The following is a 13,327-nucleotide window of genomic DNA, read 5'->3' as shown; positions in this document are numbered from 1 at the left end:
GCTGCCTCCTACTCATGCTTCAATCCTCAGATGTTCCGTCCTCTAGGAGGCATTTCCTGACTGGGTGTCTCTCTTCTGAGGGCTTCCACTCTGTACTTCAGTGAGCACGTGTGTTGCATTAGCCTGTTTGTTTACATGTCTCCCCGATTAGACTCAGCTCCTTGAAGGCAAAGATTTACTTCCAAACTGACTTCCTTTCAACAGAATACAGTACAAAGGCTGCTTCTGGCATCCTTCCTGACACACATCATCCTCTGAAATGTTGGCTCATTTCTGTTCAACTTGGGGATGCTACAGGATCTAGTTCCTCCTTCAGATCTCAGGAGACTTTGATCCCTTGGGGGGTGTTTCTTCTGGGGCTTCTCGCGTCAACCTCTGTTTTTATAAATCACAGAAGAAAGTGAGGTTGGAGAGAGGTTTTGTGAAGTCCTTTTGATAACCACCTTGGTGGTGCTACTTATTGGGAGGAAACCTAGATGAAACCAATCACATCAGTAACCCTTACCCACTGTTCTGTACCAATCGTGGGCATTCCTCCAAGGGAGGTGCCATCCTCATCCTTTACCTCCCTCTCCCAGTTCCCTGAAAACACATTTGTTGAAATGCTTCATTCATATATGTGTGTATATGTGTATGTGTGTGTAGGTATATGTGTGTATACACATTATCTAGATGTATCTATAGATAGTCCTTATACATAGACAGGTTTCATATATATATTTGTATATATATGGGTATGTATATATATGTATATATGTATAGGATAGAGATGGGGTTATGACTTCTCTGACTTTTCTGACTGCATCTGAGAAATTCTGAGAAAGGCTGAGTTCTGAGAGGACCCAAAACAGATCTGAATTCCTCCAAATCTGAGCTGTGAAGTTTACATATTCTCATAAAGGAAAATGTCTCCTCTCATAGCTATAGCCAAAAAAACCCGAAAACAACAACAACAAAAACGACATCATTTCCTGGCAGTAGTGATACTCCAATACCCTGCCTATAAGTATCGGTTTATTGAATGAATGTTTGAACATCGTCCAATCAAGTCACATTCGTTTATTTGCATGTTCCCCAACCCCAGAAAGGGAAACTGGAGCCACGGTATACTTTGAAGTCTCTATTGCTGCCTTCACCACCAACCAGGGGCTTAAGCAGGACCAATCTGCCCTGGTCTCCCCGCTGGTCCCACAGCACCTCTCCAGCACCTGAGAGCTCAAAGTGCCATCTATTCTGGCACCGCAGGGCCCTGGCTGAGTTGTCCCACAGACCTTGCTGTGCTCCAAGCCTTGGCTTTCAGTAGCTCTCTTGAGGAACTTATGTCACATCTCATGAGCTAAGATTCCTTATTCCTTTACAGGATTTTCTTAGCTATTTTGGACATTTCCTTTCCCACATGAATTCTAACTCCATCTTGTCTAATTTTGAAGCAGCAAACAAAAGGATTTATGAGGAGGTATTTTTAAATCTCCCACTATAATTGTATTTTTAAAATCAAGTTCTCCTTGCATAAGTAGTAGTTTTATTTTTTTTACTTGATACACTTAGCCACTGTATCACTAGGTGTATATAAATTTTTGACAATTTATTCAACCTAGGTCATAGTGATACTGCTATTTCTGCTTCCATATATATGTATATTTACATTTGTCCATTTCTTTATTTTCAAACTTTTTGGAAGCATTTTAAGTGTATTTCTTGTTCAATACCATTTTTGTTTTGTTTTGTTTTTGTTTTGTTTTTTTTTAAGCACCTATATCACATAGTCTCTAAATAGGAAAATTCAGACCACAATCCACATTTACAATAATTGGGGTGAGGGGCAGGTAAGCAAAGTGGGCTTGAGCCTGAGAGGGAGACCCCATCAAGTCCCTGTCTCCATGGACAGATTAGATCTGACAGTTCCCAGTTAGTGATACACCAAACCCCACTTTTAAAGCAGAAGATGCCTTTTTTAGACTTGATGTGCCTGTTATCCAAAAGCCTTAGACCAGGCCAGGGAAGGATTTGGAAGTGAGGAGATAAAATGGCTGCCCCAAAGCACCAGAGAGGAGGATATAAGAAGCAGGGAAATTTGCTGAAGGAAGTTGAGAGAATAGCACTTGACTGAGGGGCCACTCTGCCTGATAAAGGAATCTCTTCGGGCAGGTACAGAAGCTCCCCAACACCGAAGCCTGTTGGGGCGCTGGGAAGAATGAGTGCTGTGGGCCTCGGCATTCACAAGGAGAGGAGTATAAAGGCAGAAGAGAAAGCGTACCCCTTGGGATCATAGTCGCGGAAGGGGCGATGGTGGAGGGTACAGTGGACACGGAGGGTAGATGACAGGGCCCTGCTGGGGAAGCAGGAGTTCAAGGCACAGGTCCAGGACAGACTGGGCTCCATGACTAGGCCTTCTGCTTTGGAAGACGTGGAATTTAGACAAAGGAGGAGAGGACTGTATCCCTGGGTCTTGCCGCTAAAGGGTTTTGTCTCAGTGAAGAAGGGACTGGGGTAGTCAGGTCAGCCTTGTATTGGGATGGACAGACCCTTTGTCCCTTTGCTCCTCAGCTGGCTGCTGCACATTTAGGAGGTTGGGCCAGATCCTAAGTGACATCCTCTACCACAGTCCCCCACCCCAGGGAAGATAGAGAGATTCCACCAGAGACCCAGGATACTAGACCCCAGAGTACACCTTAATGGACTGTGAGGGTCAGGAGGCACCCTTCATCAGGGTCTGCAAAGGGCTCTTTGAACAGGAAAACATCCTGGCTCCACTATCTCATACAGAGTCTACCCTAAGGGGGACGCAGGTGAGAGTAAGACACATGCTAAAGGAGGTCATAGGCTCTGGGGTCAGACAATAGTGAGAAAGCAGGGAAAGGGCTGCTAGCTCTCACTAGTGAGCATCGTATATGACAGGCTCCACAATGTATGGTAATTCTTAAAACAAGTCTTGTTATCACTCATTTAGGGATGAAAAGTCAGAGTCTCTGTATTTAGATAGTGTGTCCAGATTTACACACCTAATAGGTGGGAGGGCATAAATGAAATCTGGCCCTGTCTGATTTCAAAGCCTCTCGACTCTCCTATGTTATTCTTAATACTATGGTAGCTTTAATTTGGAATCGGGCCTTACACTTAACAGTGAATGTGGAAGCACCCAAGAATTGAAGAAATAAAATTTGTTACCGTTCTATCTGCTCCTAATTCACTTTGATGCTTCTTTTTCTTTTTTTAATTAAATTTCTTGGGGTGACAATGTTTAGTAAAATTACATAGGTTTTGGGTGTACAATTCTATAACACATCATCCATATATCACATTGTGTGTTCACCACCCAGAGTCAGTTCTTTTTCCATCTGACGCACACACGAATTTGCAAGGTGGGTTGGCTGGTCCCTCTCTTGGGAGGTACAATGAATCATTCAGGTTCCTCTGTCCCCCAAACCATGGTCAGAACCGCCCCTGACCTTTTCCATATCCTGCCCTAAGTTCCCCTCACCCCGCCCTAAGCTGCCGATGCCTCTTTCTCCTTTCTGTTAGAACCACGCTATGCGGGAAAGGCCTGTGAGTATGAGGGGAGGTCCCCCATAGAGCAGACAGATGTCCCTTAGATTGTCAAACAGCTTCTTGGTCTGTTCTTCTCTGTTCCCACAGTCTCTTCATGTCTCTGGCCCTCTTTAAAGTGAAAATACTTTTGAAAATATATCATCTGCATTTTAGAAAATGTAGATAGTAAAAAAGGGAAATGGAAAACGTTTCATCCTATCCCTCACAAGTAACCACTGTCCCCATTTTGGCATCTTTTTCTCCTTTTTCCCTGGGGAAGAATAAGTGTAAGAAACAAAACTTGCTTGTTGCCTTTGGTGTGTGTGTGTGTGAGGGGGGTGGGGGGTGGGAGCGGTGGTGGTTATAAAACTATTAGAGTTTCGGTAAGAAACTTAAGTTGTGTCTGCCGTTTAAGCCACTGAAGTGTTCAAAAGACTCAACCATGCTAACCTTGTGATTGCAATTTACGTGATATAGGAGATATATAATAATTAAGCTTGTAGTCAATGAGTAAGTGCTCAAATAAGAATGTTTTTTAAAATGGTATTTATTTAATGTATGAGTCAATAAACCAAGCACAAAGGACAATACGGAGTGGTGAGAGCTGCTTTCCATGAGCAGAAGCCCTTTGGACCTGAAGGAACAGCAACATAAAGGATATGTAGTGATGGAGAGCTGGGATAGGGAGATGAAGGGACAACATAGATAATGCCAGAAAGACTTAGGAGGGTCCAGACACATATGATGCCTCAGGATGCTTCAAACAAGAGGCTACAAGGGGAGGTGGCAGGAAGGCCACCTTTGCTTATCCCCAGATGAGGGCTGGGAACAGGGGCAGGAATAAGCATGAAAGAGGGCCTCTGAACGGAGTGAGGAGGGGAAGGGAGAGATTTCATTTCCTGGGAAGACTGAGCAGTGATACATGGGCGCCTGCCTTGCCGCAATGATCCGGAAAAGGCTGCGATGGTTCAATCAATTCAGATTAAGAAAATGAGGCTGGAAGGGCTGGTGAGGGTAGGAGAAGGCTGCACAAGTCTGTGTCCCTGTGTCCAGTTTGGAGCTAATCTGGCACCCGGGAGCCCACTCGGGGCAGTGTGACTGTGTGGGGAGATGGCTAGGAAGCTGCGGTTGGAAGACAACGACCGCAGCGGGACAGAGCCCCTTGGCTGCGAAGCAGTTGAACTTCCATAGGAAGGGCACACCAACGTCTGCGCTGTGTAGCGCAGCTCGAGGAGAAGGGCTCTGTGCACAGAATTCCAAGGGCATAGAAGTGAATGGAGGCGGGGGCCGCAAGGAAAGAGCTGTTGTTGGTGGCTGTCGGCTCAGTCATTGGCCCGGCCACGGCCGGGAAGCGCTGTCATCCCCCGGCAGCGCGCCTGCCCAGTTGCCCAGGGAAATCCCGCGCAGAAGGGCCCCTAACTGCCGTTAGAAGGCGTTGGCCACTCCCTACCCTGGCTTCCTTCAGTTACGCTCGCTGCCCAGCCAGGGGTGACAGGAGTCAAGGTTGACCAGGCGCCCTCACACTGCAGCAGGCCCAGTGGGAGGCTTTGTAGAGCTGAAGACCCCAAAACCTACACTGTTGCTGAAGCCTTGAACTGTAGCAGAGCCATATATTCTTGTGGTGACAGTGGCCTTAGGAAAAAAAAAAAAAATCTGTCTCCAGGATGATTAGGTCTGAGTAGCACAAGCCTTCTGTAATAATGCAACTGGCCCATGTAGTGGCCTTTGAGGAGACGCTAGAAAAATGTAAACCTTGTTATAGGAAGGGAGGAATATACAGTGGATATTAAACTGGGTGAAATTTGTAGTTACACCCATTAATACAATATACAGCTGCCAACTGGGCAGATAACTTCACTTTAACTCAAGGCTAAGGATTTTTAGCCAGATTTTCTGATTAAAAGGGGGAGCAGACCGGCTTCCTGCTCTTTGAGTTATCTCCTTAGGAGCCAAGTTATCAATTGAGCGAGTTCTACAAACAATCAGCGTTCCACGGACTCCGCTTCTGCTCCCTGCTCACAGATTCCTGTGACCACCAGACAAGCCTAGGTGTTTCTACCATCCAAGACATACTGTTTTCTTTTTATTCCTTTCCTTTCCCTATCAAAACCCTTTCATTCTCTCTTCTCATTATCCAACAATGTACCCCTTCACCCTTTTTACTAGGTAGGAGGAAAACTAATTCCCAAAATGACTTTTAAGTCACTTTGATGTCATTGGAGAAGTTACTTAACAGTTAAGTGTGCTGTTTCAAGGGACTGAACAAAAGAATATGGCTCTCAGTGAGTTTCCTCCCCAGTGGGAGAGTTCACTTCGCTCTCTAATTAGGGCAGGCCTCTGGCTAATACGTTAGGCTGCATGAGGGAGCTGCTTAAGGCTCCAAAGTTTGTTAACGTGGCAAACGTTTGGATGGTCCTAAGTTGGAACCCTGAATTGATATTAGACTTAATCTGGGTGTGTGCTTACCAGAGTTGCTGGGCATTGTTGGAATGGGGGCCTGTTTCTCCAAAAGCCAAAGCCTCTACAATGAAATAGAGACAAACTGGGGTGGTAGGAAAAGCTGCCTTTAAGGTCCTGTGATGGGGACACCACTAAAACAGCTCTTTTAAATTAGATTAAGCCTATATATGAACGTTCACATCCATGGTAATAGTAATTAGAGAAGACTTACCACATTCTTTAGGGACCTGAAGGAAAAGAGGGTGGGACATCACTGAATGGTCATTCCTGATGTAAGGGACATGTGTGGAATTAGGAGAAACTTCTTTCTTTTACCTGAATTAGTGCTGTCTCTGTTAAGTGGGCCTGGAAGATAGAAACAATATTGCAGAGATAACTAAACAGCAGTCCAAGTGTAATTTTAAGGGCTGTTAAGAATTTGGCATCCAATCTTGAGATTGAATACCCTTCATTATTCAAGGTCTGGAGAGTGGTGTCAGAGCAGAGGAGTCTTTGGTTGATATTTATTGTTAGGCAGGTGGTCGCGGTAGATGGCATCTCCATGGTCTGCTTAGATCCTCTTCCTAATAGGAAAGATGCTAGATGTATAACGTCAGTTATGTATCCAAGTTCTAAAATGGAAAAGTCTCTTTTAGTGACTTGCTTCTTTTATCTCTTAGCTCTCCCCTCCATTTTAGCATCACCAAAGTGCCTAAAGTTAGCATGAGCTATTTGTTCCCCAGCCTTGGGGTGCTAGGTGGGGCCTTTGCTGTCACTCAAAACAGAAGCTGGAGCAGCTGCCTCTTTGGAGCAGAGTGCGGAAACACAAAGCACTAGGTGTCTCCAGGTTGTATGAAGATACACACTGTGGAAAGTGTCAGTTCCTAAGTTGATGGTAATTGGAAGAGCTTTTGAGGTGACTTTGAAGAAGCCAGATAATAGGTTAGAAAACACATGAATGGAAATTTCTCATCCTTCAGGATAAGGCAAGGGGGAAAGGAAACTAAGTACTTCTATGTACTGCACCCGTGGGCCATACCTCTGTTGGTCTTCAGATGATACTCTTCTTAGTTGTCGCTTTGCCTTTCACTTATCTTAGGTCTGTTTATCCTGACATTAAAGGAAAAAATGGATGAGGCAGAGAAGGGAAGACAAACTAGAGTAAACAAAGAAGAAACCAAGACGAGATGCTAGGCAGAGAATAAAAATGTTAGAGAAGTAAGACTACAACAGCAAAGAAAGGGTAGATAGGAGATTTAGGTTTTGAAAAAGAAAAGATAAACGAACACTGAGAAAAGGGCCAAGGCTAAGAAGAGGGAGAAGGCAGTGGCAGAAACTTAAAAGAAAACCTGCAAACCTTATAAGACAAAAACAGGAAAGACTAAACCTCTCTCTACTTTTCTTCTTTCCTCCTTCCTTCATACATGCCACGTACTAGCTACGTCCTGAGGATAAAAGATGAACAAGACTCATGTCTTCCTAGGTAGGAGAAGTAAATGGGAAGGTAATATTATGGCTGACTCTAGGGTGTGGGGATGAGAAATGGGTTTCCAAGCACTGCCCTTTCTGTGTGTAAGGAAGGGGCTGAGTTAATGGAGACACCCCCCGGAATGGGTTCTGAAGTTACCTTTGTGTTATTGGACTAAGGGTAGAAGACCAGCTGAGGTGTGTGGGCTAAGGATTCAAGCCTTCCTCATGGCTCCTCTTTGGGTGGTAACGAGGGTGGTGGTACAGGTACTGGACAGGGGTCTGAACTGAGTCAGGGAGGGGGTGCTTCCTGTGTCCCCAGTGCCACACCCACAGGCACGGTGGAGGGGTCATGTGATCACTTCTCCCTTCCCTGAAGTACCCCTGTGTTGCTGTGGGCTCTTCCCTCGGCCATCAAGCTATGTGGAAAGGGGTGGAAGTTGTGGGAAATAGGAAAATAAAAAAATGAAGAAGAAGAAACACCCTTATCCCAAATTAACAAAAAAGGAACTGAAGAAAAACGTTTTGGTATCCAATGTATGGGTCCCTGAAGTCCAGGAAGCCCCAGGACCTGAGCACAAATACCCTTCTTATAGGAGAAGAGACCGTGTTTAAGGGTGGGTGAAGGGTCTTTGCTGAGGCTGAGCGTGGGACAGGACAAAAAGCTCCTTGGTTTTCACCCTTTGGTGAGAGAAGCACTTTGGGGGAGGTGCTTTTGTGCAAGGTCTTGAAACACTTCCAAAGCCTTGCAGGGGCAAGGTATAGAGTTCCCAGGATGTGGTCTTTTGAAAGAGTCAAGTTGGTTACATATTTAGGTTTGGGGTTGTAAAGCATTGGAGAATAGCTGTGAGTTTCCAGAGTTTGAGAGGAAGATTGATAGTTTAGGACTAGGTCTGGGAACTCTTTCCTACCTGGTCTGTTTTTAAAGTATTCACTGCTGTTGCATTGGGTAATTGGGAGGGCTTAAAAGAACCTGGGACTGAGTCACTGGCTAGAGAGAGATACTCTAACCTGTAGAGACAAAGCAAGGTAAAGGATATTGGCTCTATTTTTGTTATTTTAACCAAACGTTTTGAAGAATGGTGTACCAAAGTCCTGTAATGATGGGCAGTGCTTTAAATTGGATAGATAACTTTACTAAAACAATAGCACCACCAATTTTTCTCATTTGCCTGGGGCCATTGAAAACTTTTACAAAATTGCCACAGTCCTTGGATAGCATTTAATTTCCACTGACCTAGCTCAGTTCTGCTGCTTTGGCAACGATGGCATGAAGTCACAGAAGTTGCCCATGTTTGTTCTTTGAGCAGATGGCCAAGGGAGGAGCTCTGAGTCATTAAGACAATGATCAAAAACTTTGTGGAGGTTCTGAAATCTCTGGCTTATCAATCGATTTGGGATTCTCACCCTGCTTTCCCCGACTGGAGGTGTTCTCCACGATCATTTAGCAAATTTCCCAGCATCCTAATCTTTTATAAAGCTTTGAAGTTTGTTTTCTGGCTCTTGTATTTCCCTTTTGGGTTATGTTCTGCCTTTTCTAAGATATTTTTGACTGTCTTCCCAAATAACTTGCCGCTGTTTTTTGGGAAAAGGCCAGATAATCCACAACTGATGGTGGAAAAAACGAAAACAAAAAAAAAACACCAAAACTTTTAAAACCTGTGTGTCTTCCTATTTTGGGCATGTGGTTTGGTTTTGTTTTCCTTTAAATTGTGTCTAGTTTCTAGACCCCAAAGCCTACAACTCTAATGATATACTTTCTGGTGTCCTCGCCTGGGAGCAATGCTTAGGGAGTGCAACCGTAAAAAGCATGATGGGCTGCAATCTCTCTAGTCTCTCATAGTCTCCTCACATTGGTTTTTCAATTTTAAAGAGAACTGCTTGTTGAAAGTGCTTGCCATTGAGTTTCCCCTGGGTAGCTAGCAAGGACCCTGATACCCAAACTGAAAGTATTAGATGTGAAGATGCTTTGAACAAGGAACAAAAGCCCTGTGTTCTAGTTCTAGCACTGACATTATTAGCCGTGTGAACTTCGGCAAATCTCCAGATTTCTCTGGGTTGTGGTTTCCTCATGGGTAAAACTGGGATATTAATACCTACCTCACAGTGTTGTTGTGAGGATTAAATGTGCTCTGTAATCTGTCAGACTATATAAATAGTTGCAATTTTTCGTTATGATTTAAGAATTATTTTAAAATATTCCCTAGTCACATAGCAGATATGCTGACGTTTCTACCATCAGATCAAGGGTTTTCACTGTGATGTCCAGCACAGTTAAATTGCTGGAGCAAAATTTTGTTTTTATGCAAATATTTTTGTGTGAAGAAGGTTTATAACTTTCGTCAGTTTCCTAAAGGGAGTTCATTACCCTAAAAAGTTAAAACCCAGTTCTTTAGAATTGGAAAGTTGCATTCAGTAACAGGAATTGCTTCTAGAAGGTCCCTCTTAACATGCCTTGAGTAGTTGTTGCAATGTTTTTTAGATAGCAACGTTATTAATGTGGCCCAATGATTGTACAGATCATGTGAAATTGGGACTGAAAATCTTGGACGTATGGTCACGGTGACCCTGAGATTGTGCTAATCTACAGTATGAATGTGTGGGTATAACATTAACTTTATGGCCCTATGAAAGCCACCTTACCTGGGAGTCTGTAACCTTATTTGTAAAGTGAGGGATTTGACCTTAAAGGTTTCCAAAGTTATTAGTTTGAATTCTCTAGGAAAGTGGAATCAAAGCTGGACTTGGACGGAATCCGATTGTGGCAGAAATGAACCAGGCTTTGTGTAGGAGTTAAAAGTGGGAGGGTCAGAGTGAGGAGGAGGGGCAAAGGATCCAAGGAGCTCCATCCTTGATAAAGGTGAGAGACTCCAGCCTGCTGAGGTGAAGAGCCAGGGCTGGAAGAGAGCTGGTGGGCTCCTTCTGAAGATCCAAGACGCTAATAGACAGGAGACTCAACCTCTGCCTTTCATCATGGGACTGACTTGCCAGGACACAAGCTGTCCTTCAATGAGCGAACATATCACCTTCCCTGAACTCACAGAACTTCCAGTTCTCACAGGAGCTAATGCCTGGAGTCTTCCTACTTCGCACAACAGATGGTTTGGCTACTTCAGGAAAATGCTGCCCTACAAATGCCTCAAGACACAAGTAAGTCATAGGGATGATGAAGCTGTTTGGAGAGGTTAAGAGAACTTCGTATCTATACTTTAGGGTGGATTGGAATCTTCACCCCCCACATGAGGAATTTTAAGCATAAAATCTTTTTTTTTTTTAGAAAACTACTGTTAATACATTATCATTAACTAAAGTCCATAATTTACATTAAGATTTGATACTGTGGGGTTTTATTTGTTTGTTGAAAAACTGTGTTGAGGCTATTTGTGTGTGTGTGTATAATGATTGGCACATCATATGGTAAGTGCATATTTAACTGCCAAAGAAACTACCAAACTGCTCTCCAAATTGGTGGTACTATTTTACATTCCCACTAGCAGTGTATGATGAGTGTTCTATTCTCACCAACACTTGACATAGTCTTTTTAATTTTAGCCATTCTAATAGGTTTAGAGATGTCGTATTATGGTTTAAATTTACAGTTCCCTATTGACTAGTGATGCTAAGCATCTTTTCTTCGGTTTGTCATTCACATATTTTCTTTGGTAAAGGGTCTGTGCAAATCTCTTGTCCCCCACACTAGTTTTTATTATTGAGCTTTAAGAGTTCTTTTTATATTCTAGATTTAAGCCCTTTATCAGCTATGTCATATGCAAATATTTTTTCCCAGTATATGACTTATCTTTATATTTCATAGTGTTTTTTAAAGAGCAGAAATTTATAATTTTGGTAAAACCCAGTTTATCAATTTGTTCTTTTACAGATTGTGTTTTTGGTGTGCTATCTAAAAAAAAAAAAAAAATCATTGCCTAACTCAAAGTCACAAAGTTTTTCTCTTGTTTTCATCCAGAAGTTTTATAGTTTTAGATTTTACATTTAGGCCTATGATCCATTCTGGGTTAATTTTTGTATATGATAGAAAAATTTGTATATGGTACTTCAAAGTACGGCTCAAAGTTAAATTATTTTGCATATGGATATCCGATCGTTCCAACACAATTTATTGTTTCCTCACTACTTCGCAACTCTTTCAAAGATTGTTTGTCCATATATGTATGGTTCTATTTTTGGACTTTTTGTTGTTCTGTTTTATTAATCTGTTGTTCTTTATGCCAGTGTCACACTATTTTGCTTATGGAGGTTTTTTAATCTCTTGAAATCAGGTTATATATTAGTCTTCTGATTTCTTTTTCAAAGCTGTTTTGCCTATTCTAGGTTTTTTGCATTTCTATATGAATTTTGGAATAAGTTTGTCAATTTTTGCAAAAATCCTTGCTGGGATTTTTGTTAGGATTACACTGAATCTATAGCTCAATTTTCAGAGAATTGCCATCTTAACACTGAGTCTTCTGAACTATGGGCCATGACTAGCTCTCTGTGTAGTTAGATTTTTTTTCAGTTTTGTAGTTTCAGTTACAGGACTTTCATATCTTTTGTCAGATTTATCCTAATGCAGTTGTAAATCATATTAATTTCAGTTTCCAATTGTTTGTTGCTGGTATTTACAAATACCATTGATTTTTGCATATTGGTTTTGTATCTTGTAAATTTGTTAAACTCACTTATTAGTTCTAGATTTTTTGAAGACTCCATCAGATTTTCGATATAGACAATCCTATCATATGTGAATAAAGACGGTTTTATTTTATTTTCATTCTGGATGCATTTTCTTTATTCTAGACTTATTGCATTGGTGAGAAACTCCAATACAGTGTTGCATGGAAATGGTGAGAAGCAACAGATGTTTTTTTTCTTCTTCCTGAGCTAAGGAAGAATGCATTCAGTCTTCCATAATTAAATAAGATTTTAGCTATAGATTTTTATAGATGTCCTTTATCAGATTAAGGAGGGTCTCTTCTCTTACTAGTTTGCTGAGAATTTTTAATCAGGAATGAATGTTGGATTTTGTCAAATGATAAATGCCTTTCTGCATCCTCTGAGATGATTATGTATTGTCGTTGTTTCTGTTTTGAAAAACAAACTAGCTTTGTGGAATAGAAAAAATGGGAACAAATGGTCAAATTTTTAAGAATAATACACTTGTAATTCTCTAGAAGAGGGTTCAGTAAACTTTTTCTGTAGTATACATTTTTTACAGTGAATATTTCAGATAGTTAATATTTTAGGCTTTGTAGGATACAGAGTGTCACTTCTGTTTTTCGTAACATTCCTTTAAATAATAAACTATTCTTATGCTCAAAAATTTTGATCTGGCCACCTGAGCTAAAAATTGTTTTTATGTTGTTAGAGTTGGCTATATATTTATAAAAAGAAGCAGCAGCAGCAGCGACAAAAATGTATGTGGCCAGCAAAGTCCAAATTATCTATCACTGGCCTTTTACCAAAACCACATAAACTAAAAAATAACAAAACAAACAAAAACAACATTGCCCACGCCTTATTCTAGAATGTTACAAAATACTTCAAAAGGAACATTACATTTTCATGTACTGTATATGGCCAAGATTAAATTAACCCAAGCATGGCAGCTTCTCCTCATCTATTGTACTACTCTCTAAACGGGGGCTTTTTTGAAAAGAGTATAATTATTTAAACACGTGGCATGAAGAAGCAGCTGAGGATGTCAATTTCATTATTAGTCTCAAAATTAATTGATGGTAACTATGCTTAATTTCTCAGAGACTGGAAGACTTGGCTCCTTGGTTTGGAAGCAGTGCTGGCTGAGACTTGATTCTTCGGGAATAGACAAGGTATAGTCTTGACTGGCTAGGTGTAATCTTTAAGTCCCCCGTCTAAGTGTATTTAACTGACACTA

General features: G+C 41.7%; 1 long non-coding RNA gene across 3 annotated transcripts in view; it reads left to right on the top strand.

Annotated features, from left to right (window-relative positions):
* Positions 1-13,327, top strand: part of LOC109460187 (uncharacterized) — an 82,981-nt gene that overhangs the window by 64,624 nt on the left and 5,030 nt on the right. For 2 of the 3 annotated variants that reach the window (XR_012494738.2, XR_012494737.2), the window contains exon 2: positions 13,192-13,262. This is a non-coding gene — a long non-coding RNA (uncharacterized LOC109460187). Of the gene's footprint in view, positions 1-7,834; positions 10,585-13,191; positions 13,263-13,327 lie in introns of those variants that run through there. The other variant, XR_012494739.2, reaches the window with a different exon arrangement.

Source organism: Rhinolophus sinicus, chromosome 3, assembly GCF_057876585.1.
Source record: "Rhinolophus sinicus isolate RSI-liver-muscle chromosome 3, RSI-T2T, whole genome shotgun sequence".
Classification (NCBI taxonomy): domain Eukaryota; kingdom Metazoa; phylum Chordata; class Mammalia; order Chiroptera; family Rhinolophidae; genus Rhinolophus; species Rhinolophus sinicus.
Note: the sequence above shows the minus strand (reverse complement) of the source record. Positions and strands in the feature narration are given on the sequence as shown.